The sequence below is a fragment of the Panthera uncia genome, chromosome B4, assembly GCF_023721935.1.
Source record: "Panthera uncia isolate 11264 chromosome B4, Puncia_PCG_1.0, whole genome shotgun sequence".
In the NCBI taxonomy this organism is placed as follows: domain Eukaryota; kingdom Metazoa; phylum Chordata; class Mammalia; order Carnivora; family Felidae; genus Panthera; species Panthera uncia.
In genome coordinates, this window is record NC_064809.1 from 30488275 (window position 1) to 30505296 (window position 17022).

Below are 17022 nucleotides of genomic sequence, written 5' to 3' on the forward strand. Positions count from 1 at the left end.
TTAAATATTAAATGTGAGCTTCATCCCCTCAACAGGATTCCAAACATTCTCATCTCAAGTTAATACTGATCAAATGGAATGGCAAACATAGTATTTAACACAGCCCATGAAATTTTCATTTACCACAGAAATGAAACATTTCCTGTCTTGGAACATACACAACATGACTCCACACAACCCAAGGCAAAAGAAGAGTCTGTAAAAGAAGAACAGATGGTGCTGATTTATGAAAGCTATCTCACCACAGACAACAACAAAAAGTATGTATCTCTGCACCTGTTACATGCAAAGTGGAATCTCAAAATGAAGTTCCAAAATGGGAAGTCTGCTTCTTGTAGATTGTTAGAATTTCAGGGCATGGAGGAATCGTATTGGAAGACATCTGGTCCAATATCCAATCACACACTGGAATCTCTTCCTTCACTTTATTCTTCCTTTTTTCCTGTGCCCCCATGATAAGGAAGCCCTTATATATTACTCCTAAGCATCACTGAATTCAATAACTAATCCCACCTAGCATCACCTGACTCACTCCTATCCATGTTTATCCCAAACAGATGACCACTCAAGTATATGTCACCACTTCAGCAATACGGAAGCCACCGCACTATTTATAGTTCCCCCACCACACACTAATGGCCAAGCAGCCCATTGCGTGATAAGATTTTAATCAGCCTAATCAATCTGATTTCAAATAGAGCCTGCTTACCAGAATAACACAATTTGTTTTCTTTTGAACATTCCTGAAAAAATACTCTAATTTATGAATTGTTGAAACATAAGGACCTTTGTAATCTGACCATCTTGCCTTTCTAACAATAACATTCTAATCCTTATTGAGGTGACTTTTTTAAATGTTTTATTTTGGAGGTGCCTGGGTGGCTCAGTTGGTTAAGCATCCAACTCTTGGTTTCAGCTCAGCTCATGATCTCACAGTTCATGAGTTCAAGCCCTGCATCAGGCTCTGCACTGCCAGAGCTTGGGATTCTCTCCCTCACTCCCTCTCTCTCTGCCCACTCCTCTCAAAATACATAAATAAACTTTAAAAAAATAAAATAAAATGTTTTATTTTGGAAGTAAGTAATACCTGGGTAAATAAAAAAGACTTATCTTACTCATTGGCTATTAAAATACCATATTTTTTAAAAATATAACTATTTTCATTCAAAAAAATTTCTCTTTGGCTTAAAAATGATTTCCAAATTAATATCTGATTAAGATAGGAACTGAAATAATTATAAAATAAACTTTTGCTAGTGATGAGTGCAAATCACTTCTTGAAGAGGCAAAAAATACATTTTATAATGTCTAATAAAAAATAAAAATGATAATTGCTAATACATATCAAGGACCTATGATGTGCCCATTAGTAAAGAATCTACTTCTTTAGTCTTCAGTACAACCTCAGTTTAATCCTCAACATTGCCTTTAAGCATATTTCAATAAATAAAATATAAGGGATTTTTACAAATTATGTACAAAAACTTTTTTCCAAACATAAGCAAGCAACATGCCCACATAATAAGTCCCCAATGATATGTACACAGTGCAGTTTGGATAACAGACCTGTGTTGCTGACATGCAAACTATTTGCTAATAAGGTTCACTAAACACTGTACATGAGAGCACATCTAGAGATATACTGGACACACCCAGCACGTGCAGAGCTACAATGAACCACTGACCTGGGCAGGAGACCTGCCTCTGCCATGTCCTTATTCATGTCACCAAGCCCTGCTTTCCTAATCTGAATAAAGGAAATAACTTGGTCTGTCTCAGAAACTGTGATGGGCTCACAGAAATCACTACATGCAAAGCACCTTACATATAAAAATAACATTTTTGGAGAAAAAAGAATGAATTTTACTAAACATCTAAAACACAATACAATCCGCATATACACTCTTTCATTTAATCTTCACACCAAGGTAGGAATTTTCATTACAAGGAAATTAGGCCTAGAATAGATTTCAGATTTCCCTGCAGTGGGTGAGCTAAGATTTTGAAAATGAGATCTGTGATTCTTGAGTTTTGTCAAGGTTTTTCAATATATTTTACTCAAGGAAGAGTGACCTAAAACTCTTAAGTAATGCATGTGATCCTAGCCAACTAACTAGTTAGTGCCAGGGCCAGGATCTGTGAGAACAAAAAATATAATAAAATTTATGTGGCAAAACAAATATTCAAATCTGAACATATAATAAATGAACTTTCATACAGAGTGACAATTACTATTAAAATTGGGGGGGGGTCCATTTTAGGAGAAACATAGAAATAATGAACATCGGGAAATGTTACCAGAGGTTCTATTTAGGTGGCAAGAGTATAAATGATTTTAATTGTGTCTTTATAGCGTTAAGTATTTTTACCACGAGCATAAAATCTTCTTAAAATAATGAAAGGCTATTTTTACTATTTTTTTAACCTTACAGTACTTTTATACATTAATTTTTATTACATAATATCATTATATTAGAATTTCTCTGAAAGTGACTTTGCAAAGAATCAAGTGCCTAAAAAGAAAATAGGACAACATAGGGCAGTACAACGATGGGATTACTCGTTGGTATTGATATACATTATATTTAATCAGTCTTAGAAATCAAGCAGAGAGATTTTTTAAATCAATATTTGGGTGTAGTATTCCAAACGGCAGAAGAGATTAAGATGAGAAAAAGACTTATTAAGATGCTGTATAAAATAAATGAGATAATGAGAAGAAATTTCAATAAATCAGAATCAAAAAAAGAATGGAGGTAAGAGTGAAGAAGAGACACATCAAAACAAGTTCATCACTGGGCTCTGTGGTCCACAGGTACTTAAAAGGGTTTTCAATAGGGACAAAGATATATATATATATATATATATATATATTTTACCCTGCTTTATATATATATACCCTGCTATATATGCTATATATATGCTATATATATATATATATATATTTTACCCTGCTATATATATATATATATATATTATAATATATATATATTATATATTATAATATATATATATTTTACCCTGCTTTTCTAGGTGATAAATACATATTTCACCATTATTAATTTTGAAGGGCTTATTAAGAAAACATATAGTAGTCCCCAAAGTTCTACACCTCATTATTTTAAGTTGTTAATAAGCAAGTAAAGAGTAATGCATGGGTCCTATAACAAATCCACTCACGTAAACATGTATCAGAATGTGTACTGGTTTATTACTTTCCAATGCAATATTATAATTTCTCAAATGAAATGTAGTCATTAACTTACTTGAAACCAATAAATAGCTTCAATAAAGGAAGTAGCTTTAAAAAAATATTTTAACCCAATTTTCTAGTTGAATTCAATGAAACAAAAAATTGTTGGTAGATTTCCTAGGGATCAAGCAATTGTATTCTTGTAAACAAAATGAAATCAATTATACGTTTGATACAGGTACATAGTAATGATTAGTTTGAATGCTCAATTTTAAATAATGGTTCAAAATTTTATAATATTAGAGATTTACGATAACAACACTAATTAGGTATCCACTGTTGCATTGTCTCTAATACCCAGAATGTGATACAAATGCCAAACAAAAATTAAGATATTAAACAAATACACTAATTTAAAGTATGAAACACATATTATAATTGGTATGGCACCTTAGACAAGTGGTTAAAAACATGGATTCTGCATGATTCTGACAAATGTACCTTCTTTATATCTCAGATTACTCATTTATAGATTGGGAAGAGTAATACTGTCCATTGAGTTTCTATGAGAATCATAGGAGTTAATTAATGTAAAATACTTGGAATACTGTCCCGCTATGTAGGTGTTTGCAACCTCCTTCTACATAAGTAAAGCTAAATGTTGATTTATAAAATATCTTTTGGTTTTAAAAATAAGTCTGTCTTCTATCTTATACAAAAGTTTGGTTAAAATGATCAAAGTATGGCATGCTCTCCAAGAACACAATGTATTGATACAAGAGGAGGTCTCTCTTTTCCACCTTACATTTGGTATTTCCTTCCAGTTTTTTTAAACCATATAGGTTTTGTTTACATAATCAAGTAAAACATATAAATGTTTTAATTGATGTATTTTATTTCAAATTGTACAGAACACGTTTTTAAATGATTTAATATTTCATCAATTCACTTATCATAGTATACTTTTCAACTCTGGTAATTATAGATTTAAATTTTTATGTTTATTCATTTTTGAGAGACAGAGACAGAGAGAGACAGAGCATGTGTGGAGAAGGAGCAGAGAAAGAGAGGGAGACCCAGAATTCGAAGCAGGCTCCAGGCTCCAAATTGTTGGCACAGAGCCCAATGCGGGACTCGAACTCACAAATGACAAGATCATGACCTGAGCCGAAATCAGTAGCTCAACTACCTGAGCCACCCAGGAGCCCCTAGATTTTAATAGTTAGGATTATGTTTTTTGAAAGGAGTCTAAAACAGAATACTTCAAATGACATGATATTTGAAAGAGCTTAGTGCTAAATTATTTTCTGAAAGGACCAAACCAACTGATATGTTTACCAGCCTCATATTAAACTATACATTTCACAACTTTTTTTGTCTGTACTAGAAGACAATTGTCCACCAGATTCTTGCATATTTGCATGTCCTGAGAACACAGTATCTCCCTCCCAAGGGAGGTAACATAACCTCTCCTATAACATAACCCACAGAGCCTGCAGGCCTCATATCTGGGCCACTGATGACACTTCCATGGGTTTGGGGACTGAACCAAATATGCTGATGCCTGTGCTGCTGGCTGTACTGAGAGTAAAGAAATCTTTCATCTCTGACCCTGGAGTCTCATGTCCTCCATCAGCATCCATGAAACTGTGGCAGTCTAACTAGTTAGTTTAGAGGATAAAATTTTAGAGCCTTCTCGGTTCTTGACTGGCTACCCTAATACACGTGCACACACGCACGCGTGCACGTGCATACATACACACACACATGCACACAACCACCCCTTAGTTAATCCAATCAACAAGAAGCCTGGTTGTCATTCTAGTTTGAATTTAAGATTACTAGTGAGACTGAATATTTCACCGCATTTGTGGTGCTACATATCCTCTTTGTAGGTTTTCTATTCATTTCATTTATTTATCAGGACCTTGTGCTTTCTATGAATTTTAACAAAACCTTTATAGACTAGTAATATTACTCCTTTAAATGTCATATAGATTACCAATGTATGGAGCATGCTCACTTTGTATAAAATGAAGGTGCTGATAAAAAGGAACAGTACTTTGTAAGAGCAATTTTCTCCTTTGTTTTCCTTCTGCCTTTAATAAGGACCCTTTCCTCACTTCCTACCACCTTTCCTTTCACCCATGTCCCCACAAATACCACTCTCTGCTCTAAGGTACAACCCTTAGAAATATTTCCAACCTAAAATGGTCTAGAGGAAAGAACTATTTAGAAGCGGTGACTGCCTAAAATGTCCATTTCAACACACTCATTACTAAAATTTCGTGAATCAGAGAAATGAATTAAATGCTCAGAGATCATTTCATTAGATTTAATAACCATATCATTTGCTTTTGATTACACAATTTGATCCAATTATGTCAGTACTTTTGGTTTCCTCAGGTTGTTCCCTTGGGATATAATTAAATCCGGAATTCATGATTTGCAAATGGACTAAAAAACTTCAGCTCATTTCGTATGAAAGACGGTCTTATCAATATTTACCAGAAAGATATGCTTTCAGAAAAAAGAAACTCATCACAATTTTTAGCATAAAATGATTGAATAAATGATATTTAGGACAAATAAAAATATAAAATACAACAGATACTAGTTACTTTCAGTTACAAAAATAAAAGGTTCGAAATATTTATTTAGGTTATACTCAGGGATAGAAACTGTTTTACTCTTGAAATATTTACTTCTGAAATTTCTAGTAAAAGAGCATCGAAGAGGATTATTTGTTTTCCAAGTAATAGACCAGGTTGTTCAGACTACTAGGAATAGGAACTTTCCCTCTTGAAAAGAGATTATTAGTAGAAAATTGACTTTGTAACTAATAACAGACCACAATGAATTTTAAAACATTAGACAATAAGTATGTTTTTAAAAAGCCACAACACCTATCCATTTAGTACCATGACTCTAGATGGTAGGCCTGTTTATGCCTGTGAACACTGTGCAGTATCTTTAGATAAAGAAAAGGAGAGGGAAGTACATTCAGAAAACTTTCACACTTTTTCTGTAAAGTCAGCTCAGCCTTTGTTATTCAGATTAGCTTTTCAAGGGTCAGAGCTACCTTTTTTCCCCTTATTCGAGAAATCTTCTGAATACCAAATACTATTTCCCATTCAAAACCCTGAATCTGTCATTAGGCAATTGCTAAAATAAGTCTCAAAGCTCTCTCACCCTGATTCTTCTTTCTCTCTGTAATCCCCACTTGCCTGATTCAGATGTCTGTATCAGCAGGTTCCATTTCTCAGGCTCTGGTCAACTCTTGGGCATAAAATGTGAAACTCACTCCTCATTTGGCCACACCACTTTGTCTCTGTTCTCTATCATTGTGGAAATCACTTTTACATATGAGAACTCTTTGTAAAAATGGAATTGCATGGAGTTTGGGGGATTCATAAATATTCTTTAGGGTAGGAAGTCAGTAGTAATACAATTCCATCTTCTTAAAAGAATCATTAAACTATGAGAAAAATTGTGGCATTAGTAATAACGTTGCCAAGGTCAAAGTTGTTGAATCAAACATATTTGACTAGATCAAAGACACGTGCACTTCCAGACATTTTTTCTGACAGTTTAAAGAAATGCCATCAAGATACATATTATATTTTTAAAATAGGAGCACATATATTGTATTCCACAAGCCTAATGAGGGTCTTGTTATGGTGCAGGTGTCTTCTCAATGCACTTAAAATTCTATGACACCTTTAATAAAACACCCCCAAAGAACACTCAGCCCTGTCTTGCGTCTCTGATAGGATGGAAAAATTTAAACCAGTTTTAAATCACATCCTCAGGCAAAATCCTGAGGTATCTCTCAAAGCAAGCCACTAAGAAAGCACTGGGAAATTGTAACCTGACAAGACCTACCCCAATATCCTTCTAGCAAATCTTCCAGGAACTCATGGAGAGAGGGGTGGGCATCCTCGCAAAAGACCCACACATGCGGACATCCACATGGGATAATCAGAAATTTGACCACTCAGGTTACAGAAAAAAAATCAACGCAATGACAGACTACCAAAGCAGTATTTTGGAGGGATAACCACAAACTTCCAGCAATTGGTGTGAAAATGTGATAGAACCAGGAGTGCACTGATAAATATCTAACAAGTGGCTTGAAAACAAAAGACCTAGTTTGTAGTCTTTGCCAACACCTGTGATACAAATACCCCACCCCACCAGCAGATTTCAAGCTACTAACATAGTGTCATTGAACAGAGCTAGGAAGACATCCCCACCATCAGGTAGGAGCCAGCTCTGGAAGTGATTACTAAAGTAGTCTTGAGTACTACTAGAAAGAAAGGAGAGTTCTTAGGAGATTAGTAAAGAAAATTAATAATATAAAGTATCAACACTCCTTTTGACTTAATCATACTTGGCCAGATTACTGCTTCATTTTGTTTTAGATCTTAACAGGGATATTCATATATCAGATGTTTAAATCTTATATGAACCAACCAACAAATGAATTACTATCAACCAATGAATTTATAGCAACAATAAACCACTCTAACAGCAAAGGATCATTCTTATCTAAAATCAAACACGACTTACATAAAAAGCCAGTGATGAGGGGATTAGACACTGTAGGGCATCTGGTCACTTTTGCAGCACCTCGATGAGACCTGAGAGAGGGGCCCCCTTGGGCGGTTCATGACGCTGGGGTGTAGAGCACAGGCTGCACTTCACCCCAACTATCTCCCTCAACAAGGCACTCACCTAAATGCAAGGCCCTTGAGCATAACATTTCTTTTTAGTGTTTAATAATTACACCTGCTAAGAGCATACATTCTGAACAAAACATTTGATTTTATCTTATGGATATTTTAGTTAAATACTGAAAAACTACCTCAGAGGATAAACATGAGTAGAAAGAGAGAAAACATGTATCAAGAGTGGTAACATTAAATATCTTCATGAATGTGCCAGGGACTATATATATGTGCTGTTTCTGTTCTACAACTAGAGAATTCCAGCTCAAACTGGTTAAGTAACCCACTTTTTGTCAAACAGCTGTCAATTCACAGAAACAAGTGTGTACAAATAAATCTACCATAGTCAGGGCACCTGGGTGGCTCAGTAGGTTGAGCGTCCAAATCCTGATACTGGCTCAGGTTATGATCTTATAATTTGTGAGGTTAAGCCCCACATCAGGCTTTGCACTGACAGTGTGGAGCCTGTTTGGAATTCTCTCTCTCTCTGTTCCTCCCCTGCTCTCGCTCTCTCTCTCTCTCTCTCTCTCAAAATGAATAAACATTTAAAAAATAAAATAAATAAAATAATAAAATAAAATTAAATTAAATTAAATTGAATTAAATTAAATTAAATTAAATCTACCATAGTCAAAAGGAGAGCATCCTGAGGGCAGGACAGGTTATCTGTAAAGAATACAAACACACCCATTACCAGCATCACAAGGTATAAATATGAAATGGAGTTTGCCTGGTGAAGATCTCACAGGGAGGGAAGGAGCAGAGAACACACAATCACCCAGCTCTTGTCATGTCACAATCAGATGTGCACCACCGGAAGGGGTCCAGGAGAGTAGTCCCACTCCCACGACTCCTTGCACATTTATAAGGTGGGCTGGGAAAGAGGCTGCACAGAACATCATTAATAATGATCAGTAAGGGCTTCCTGGTCAAAATGAGGCCAGGTCAGAAGGCAGTTGGCACAGATGAGCAGTTCTTCCAGTGAGCAAACTCAGAAATTCATTAAGCATGAATCCACAGTCAGGTTTTCCTCAGGCATCTCTGTGCTCACACCTAACTCAGTCCTGGACTCCAGTGTTCTAAACTTGAAGCTTGGTTCTCCTGGAATATACTGGACTACTAACAAAAGCAACCTACAGCAACATGAGTTTGAAACCATGGCCAGACCCGGCAGATATTAACATCAACATCCATTTTCTGGAGACAGGATGCAGAAGGTGAGAATATAAACAAATGGAAGAAGCAAGCGATGAAACAGCACCCGAGTTCCGTGACCTTATATTTCTTAAGTAGAGATCATATTTTGGGACTGTGAAATATTTTTTACCTCATGAACTGAAATGACCACATTTGGGTAAGAATAAATTCACTTAGCAGTATTAAAGAAAATGTAAAGAACCTGCATTACATACAATTTTCTTTTCTTAAAAAACAAAACATTATTTTGAAATTTTTCAAGCTTACAAAAAACTGAATAAACATATTCAACACAATGTACCTTTCATCTAAATTCACTAATTAGTAACATTTGTCTTCTCTCTCATATATGTCTTATTTTTGAACTACTGAGATTAAGTTGCCATAGATATTCTTAAAGTTGACTTGAACATAATGAATTATTTTCAAATAGAAAACAGAATCCAGTTATCTAAACTTATTTTGAATTGGGAGAAATTTTTGTAAGGAACTGATAGAAGCATATGTATGTCTTACTAGTTTTCAATTACCAACAGCATTTATTTTGTTTAGCTTTTCTGATGTTCACAAAAAAACAAAAAGGAGAGTATTACATTAAAATTGTAGAAGACTAGAAATTCAGGACAGGAGATTCCACAGGTATTTTTCAATATAGTACAACTAAAATACCCCTGAATTAACAGACTACAAAGTGATTTTATAAAAGTCTCCACATGGAGAAATGACCAATATCCAACCTACAAGGGATAAGGTTTGGATTTCAGAGTATGTGAAAAGTAGCAAGGCAAGCCTAAAATCAAATGTAAAATAATATATAACTTTTGTTTAGTAAAAGAAACTTATTGAACTTTTTCTTAATTAAGTCTATAAAAGTAAATCAATTTCATAATTGTACATTTTCAAATATTTGGATGTAGTTTCTTAAAAAAAAAAAAAAAAGAAAAAGAAAAAAAGTGTAATTCTACCTGCCAGACTGCTGAATGATGAACTTTGAGATTTAATAAGTAAATTTTTTAGAGTTTTATCATGAAACTCTTCAAGACAGTAAAGTGCCATGGATGGTGCTTATTATATGTTTATATATTTATTATATATTTACTTCGGACATTATCTGCATTCCCAATGGGAACGTGAAGTAACTGTTGTTCTACTATACTTAATTTTTTCTATTATATGTGGGAGCAAATAAATTAAAGGTGAATTTAAATATCCATCATTACCGTTCCTTAGAACACTACTTTAATCTGTTTTAGAAATCTTTGATTTGCTAGTCTTCATGGAGTAACTACCTTTAAATCATCGCACTTGACACAAAGATGTTTATCTGGTCATGTTCTGTTTTCTGAAGGCAAGTGATTCCAAGCTTGTCCCAAGAGTGCATTAAACTTTTTAATAAAGACACTATGCATTTATAAAAATAAATATAAAATATAAAAATAAACTGATTAGTCTTATATGTCAAAATATAATTTTAAATTAATAAACTAATTTTAAATCAAATAAATTTAAAGAAGATGTTGGATGTTGAGGGAAGAATGGGATAGAGGTAATGCAAAGAAACATTATTTAACACAAAGGAAATCAACCCACCTTAGTTTTGGGGTATATGTGTCTCTTTAGCAATTTTTTAAAAAAATGGCAGTGTTTCCCCATCATTAAGTCTTCTCATAAATGATTAAACTAGTGCTAAAGTACACAGAATAAAATATGAAAATCCCACTTCACCCTTACAATTTTATTCCAAGTCACCTCTTTAGAATTAACCATTGCATGCAATTTGGGGAAAAAATCCCTTTAACTCACTTTTTATATACATATAATCTTTATATGAAATGAAACATATATATTCTGTGAAACTTGTTATTTTCACTTAACAGTATGTCTCAAAAATCTTCCAGTATCTATACAGATATTTTTATCAATTGTTTCAATGGCTGTAGAGTATTCCATAGTACAAATATAAAATAATTAATATAGCCACTCCTCCATTAATGGACAACGATAGCTTGTTTCCAGTATTTTACTACTGTAACAATTTGCACTTAATGTGCAAACATTTCTTTGGGTAATATTCCCATTAGCAAAATTCTGAAATCAAAGACAGATACTGCCAAATTCACTTTCAGAAAGGCCTCATTTCCATCTGTAGTACATGAGTCATCTACCAGGCCACATCACTGCAAACACTTGATATGACAAGTAATTTTATATTTGTTAAACTATAGCCAAAAAAAAAATCAATATCTTGATTTGCAGTCCCATAGTTCCTAGTGAAGGTGAGTATCTATTTATAAAAAGACAACTACTCTTTCATTTTCTTTGAAAATGAATAAAATAATTTTAATAAAAAGGGCTTAATTAAATGAATACACTAGAGTGAAGAACTCTTACTCCTACGCATTTTATTAAATGATGTACTCGGATCAATAGCACTCAAAGTTTTAACAACCAGTTCATGTGTGCAAGCAGATGGTCAAAACAAGAGTGTACGAACATTAAGAGAATGAAATAGATGATCAAATGGCTCGTGATCATGAGTCCAGAACTCAGTGAACCTCAACTATATGTTTGCATCTGCATATGTGCCCCTGTTATTTTTATTTGCTATACAGCATCATGGCCACATATCTGACAAAGAACATGTATCTTTTCTTTGACCAGGAGATGGTCATTGTGTAGCACAGTTAGTAACATATTGTACATTGCATGGGTATAATAATTCTTGTGGAACTGAGTCAAGACGTATCACAAGCACACATTCAGAGAAAGAAGATATGCATTACACCAGGTAATTTAAAATGTGTATTCATAACATTTAATCTAGTATTAACTCCTACCATTTGGCCTGTTATCTCAAATGAGGACCCAAAAATATAGGTCTCAAAAATATATACAACGTTAGAATAATGTTAACACTGGACATGAATTTTGTTATCCTTCAATGTGTAATTTTAAAATACAAAACACAATTTTTCTTTTCAAAATGACCCTAAAGTTTAAAATGAACTATTATTCCCTATATTATCAGTTTCTATGAATAATATCTGAAAACCTAGTATCCATCCTATTTTTTTAGTTGAGATACAGTTGACATATAGCATTATATTAGTTTCAGGAGTACAACATAATTTTTCAGTATTTGTATATATTGTGAAGGGGCGCCTGGTGGCTCAGTCGGTTAGGTGGCCGACTTCGGCTCCGGTCATGATCTCGCGGTCTGTGAGTTCGAGCCCCGCGTCGGGCTCTGTGCTGACAGCTCAGAGCCTGGAGCCGGTTTCAGATTCTGTGTCTCCCTCTCTCAGGCCCTCCCCCATTCATGCTCTGTCTCTGTCTCAAAAATAAATAAACGTTAAAAAAAAAAAATTTTTTTTTGTATATATTGTGAAATGCTCACCACAATAAGTCTAGTTAACATCCATCATAACACATACTTACAATCTTTTTCTTATGAGAACTTTTAGGATCTACTCTCTTGGCAACTTTCAAATATACTACACAGTATTATTAACTACACTTGCCATTCTGTACATTGCATCCCCATGTTTTATTTATTTTATAACTGGAAACATATACCTTTTGACCACCTTTACTCTGACAACTAACACACTGTTCTTTGTATCTAGCAGTTTGGTTTTTTGTTTGGTTTTGGTTTTAGATTCCACATATAAGTGAGATCATCATATAGCATTTTTCTTTCCCTGTTGGACTTGTTTCACGTAGTATAATGCCCTCAAGGTCCATCCATGTCTTCACACATGGAAAGATTTCCTTATTTTTTATGGCTGGATAATATTCCATTGTATACGCCCACACACGTGCATGTGTGCGCACACCTATGCCTGCGCGTGTGCACACACACACACACACACACACAATCTTCTTTATCGATTCATCCAGTGATGAACACTTAGGATGCTTCCACATCTTGGCTGTTGTAAAGAATGCTTCAACGAACATGGGAGTGCAGATATCTTTTCAAATTACTGTTTTCCTTTCCATGAGGTTTTAACGTTTTTTTTTTTTTTTTTATTTATTTTTGGGACAGAGAGAGACAGAGCATGAACGGGGGAGGGGCAGAGAGAGGAGGAGACACAGAATCGGAAACAGGCTCCAGGCTCCGAGCCATCAGCCCAGAGCCTGACGCGGGGCTCGAACTCACGGACCGCGAGATCGTGACCTGGCTGAAGCCGGACGCTTAACCGACTGCGCCACCCAGGCGCCCCTCCATGAGGTTTTAAACTTAATTTATGAGTATATGAATCTCTACCCCTTGGGGTAGACAGTGGGTGGTCTGATGAAGTGAGAACTTGAAAAAAACAATGAACCCTTTTCCTACGAGTAACTTCATAAAATAAGATATGTTCCTTATGAATTCAGGGAACTCTCATCCATCTATCCACTTATTTATTCAACGACTAAATGCCTATGATGTGCCAGGCACTGTCCTAGGCATATGGGACATGAGTGAACAAAACACAATATGTGTTTCATCCTGGAACTTAATTTTAATAGGCAGGACCAAAAACGTACTATAAATGTAATAAGTAAGTAACTTACATGCATGTGAGAAAAGGCTACAAAAAAACAAAGTAAAGTAAGGGGAGCTGGGGACAGAGACGTGGGAAACGCAGGTGGGGCAGTTAGTTGTAATTGTAGATGGAGGTGAAGGAAGAGCTCGGTGAAAGGACGGGAATCCGACAAAGACCACAGGAACCTCCTCTCCAAGGACAGTTAAGGAAGGAGTGTCTGGGGAAAGAACATTCTAGGCAGAGGACCGGAGCAAAGACCCAAACAGAATCTGTACATTCAAGAAACAGACCTCACAGACTTCCCAAAACATATCCAGGGACACATACCCCAATCCTGGGAATCTCCTAACCCATGGAGACTCTATCTTTGTCTATGCAGTTCTAGTAAACTAAACAATGGTATGGATTTTAGACAGAGAGACCTAGATTTGGATGCAGATTTTTATACTTGTTTTGTGACCTTTACTAAGTCATAGGACTTTTAAGACTCCTGTCTCTCATCTAGAAAATGGGGACAATAATGCTAAACTCTACCTCATAGATTCTATATAAGGACAGTGCATATAAACAGCTCAGCACTGGGGTTCTAATGTGTGGCATAGTGATCAGAGTCAACACCATTATATTATAAACTTCAAAGTTGCTAAGAAATTAGACCTTAATTGTTCCCACCACAAAAAAAGAAATGATTAATTATGTGACATAGAAGAAGTATTATTTAACACTATGATGTTAATCACATTGCAAAAAATAAGTATTTCATATTAATACCTTATACTTCTTAAATGTACAGTGTTATATGTCAATTATGACTCAATAAAAAAAAATAAAACAAATAAGCTCCTACGTTAAAAAAAATTCAACAGAGTAAAATTCAAAAATTATCCTAACTAAATACAACACACACACACACACACACACACACACACGGATAGGACAGAACAGAACAGAAAAGAAAATAAAAGAGAAGAAAAGAAAAGTCAGCCCATATTTTTATTACTAAAATTGTTTTTATGAGAACTGGAGTATCAAGAAGTTAAATTATGGAAAAATTACTGAGGTTTTCGAAGGCACCTTAAAAATCACAAGGATTTTTTTTTTTTTAATTCACAGAATTGTTACTATACTTCAAATATTAACAAACTGGCAAATTTATAACCACACGGGAGATTGAAAAGAAACCATGAAATTGGTCCAATTTTTATCTTTTTATTTGTAGGAAGTCCCTAAGCAATATTATTCCAGCAAAAAGCAGGTCACCACAGACTGAAGGTTAATCTTTAAATTCTTTTATTTTGAAGCTCACATATTTCTATATCTACGAATGTTATATAGCATAAGATATAATGTTTTATACATTACACGTTAGCAGAAAAAGAATAGGTGAAAAAAGTGAAAAGTTGATGATAAACCATTCCATCATCCCATTATATAGAGCAATGCATGTATAAGGTGAAAAATAAAATCACAACCCATAGAAAATATGATATTTTCTAACAAACAAACATCTAAAAAGTTCCTTGGTATGAACAGGGATGTTAATAGTCAGAATCCCTTGGGAAAACAATCGAGCCCAATGTTATTTAATATATTTATAGCATATCTGTGAGAAGAAATAGACAGTAAGATATATTCCAGTAACACAAAACCATTTAGGTCAGTAGAAACCAGAAGGGTCTGAAAGACTCCAGAAGGAACTAATCAAATATGAAGGATGATGAAATCTGGCTTATTAATGCTAGGTGATCTTGATTCTCTTTAACTCTACATTTTGAGCAAACAGCCCTATCAAAGGAGCAATGTCTTCTTCCCCTCAGCAAGAAACTAGGAAACAATTCCTCCTATCATTTAAAAACAAAACAAAAGAAAACAAAACAAAACAAAACAAAACTCCTCCCTCCTATTTCTCTTCCCATTCCATGTTTTATACCTCCCATTAATTCCTCAACCTCCTAGAAACCTGGTGCATGTCCCTCCATTCTCCAAAATGTAATGAGCCACTTTTAATGTCTCAATCATAGAAAATCACATCTTGACTATTACCAAGACCAATGGGTTCCTCCTCCCAGCTTCTATCAGAGTTCTTCTGGCTACCTCTACTGCAACAGCCTGGGTTGAGGACATTATTTCATATCCTCCTAATGCAGCTATCTCTTCCCAACCAGTTACTTCAGTGGTTAAAGAAACATGTATTCTGAAGCGATGTAACAGACTCCACCCCTTTTCTTCATGACCAATATTGTTTTCTTCTATTACATATTCGGATACTTACATAATCTGGACTTAAATTCCAATATCCAACTGTCTTCACATGGACACTAATCCCTCAACACACCACTCACCAACAAAAATCACCTCTATTTTCATGTTGCCTTAACCTTGTTCTACCAGGTTAATGCTATAGTCCTTCAAGACCCAAAGTGAATACTGTTTATCCAAAGCAGTCCCAGTGTTTTGGGGTAGAGTCCCTGAACACCTGCCAAGCTGTCACATCCACGGCAGTGTTCACATAATGCCTCTCACCCACCTCTGTTACTTCATTACAGGCACAATGAGTGCAGTCCTCTTTTGACGTCATGGAGTATAAGGTATCTGAGAGGAGGAGTGGATTATTTTAGTCCATACTGAGCACAGATGCCTATAATCAATACTATAGAAATATTTAACTAAATAAAAACAAAAGGGAAGTTTTAGTTTTACATTTCCAAATGTAGAACAGACTGGCTATGGAACCAAAACTTAATGGTAAATATACATGTTGTTCAAATGAATGTTCCTCTTTGCAAATGTGCCTGACTCACAGTATAAGAATGGAGGAGGCTGTGATTAATTTCTAGTTAAGAGACTAGTCACATCATGAAAGGGAAGAGAATGACAGTGATGCAAGCCATGTAGAGGTTTGGCGGGGGGGGAGGTTGGAAGCTGTATGGAATACGAAGGAAGAAACAAACATCCCATATTGGCATGTGGAAGCAAGGGACAGCTGGATAGAAAGTCAGAATATCCTGTGGCAACCAGAGATAGCAATGAAAGAGAAGACAGGTAGACCAGGGTCCTGCAAGGTGAGCAACTATCAAAAATATGGATTTAGGCAATACAATCATCGCATGATATACTTCCATGCCTGGTCCAACCTTTAAGACAGGAAGCCTAATTGAAGAACCTCTCCCAGCTCCCCCTGACTTCAGTTATTATGAAATTTTTAAGCCAGTGTGATTGCAGGATTGTTTTTATGAATGGGCCTAGTAAGATTAGAGACAATGCAAAGAGTCCAAAGTCACCAACTCTCCTTGTCCACTTACAAATACCTATGATTGCTTCATTGTTAAAAATACATAGAATTCTACAAGTTGTTTGTATTTCTAAAAGTTTT

General features: G+C 35.0%; 1 protein-coding gene across 15 annotated transcripts in view; it reads right to left on the reverse strand.

Moving 5' to 3' along the window:
• PARD3 (par-3 family cell polarity regulator) overlaps positions 1-17022 on the reverse strand; it is a 662524-nt gene that overhangs the window by 304250 nt on the left and 341252 nt on the right. Inside the window, exon 1 of one of the 15 annotated variants that reach the window (XM_049626967.1) lies at positions 15922-16879. The exons of the other annotated variants lie outside the window; for them this stretch is intronic. The gene's annotated coding sequence lies outside the window, so the exon portion shown is untranslated. Of the gene's footprint in view, positions 1-15921; positions 16880-17022 lie in introns of those variants that run through there. 15 annotated transcript variants of the gene reach the window in all.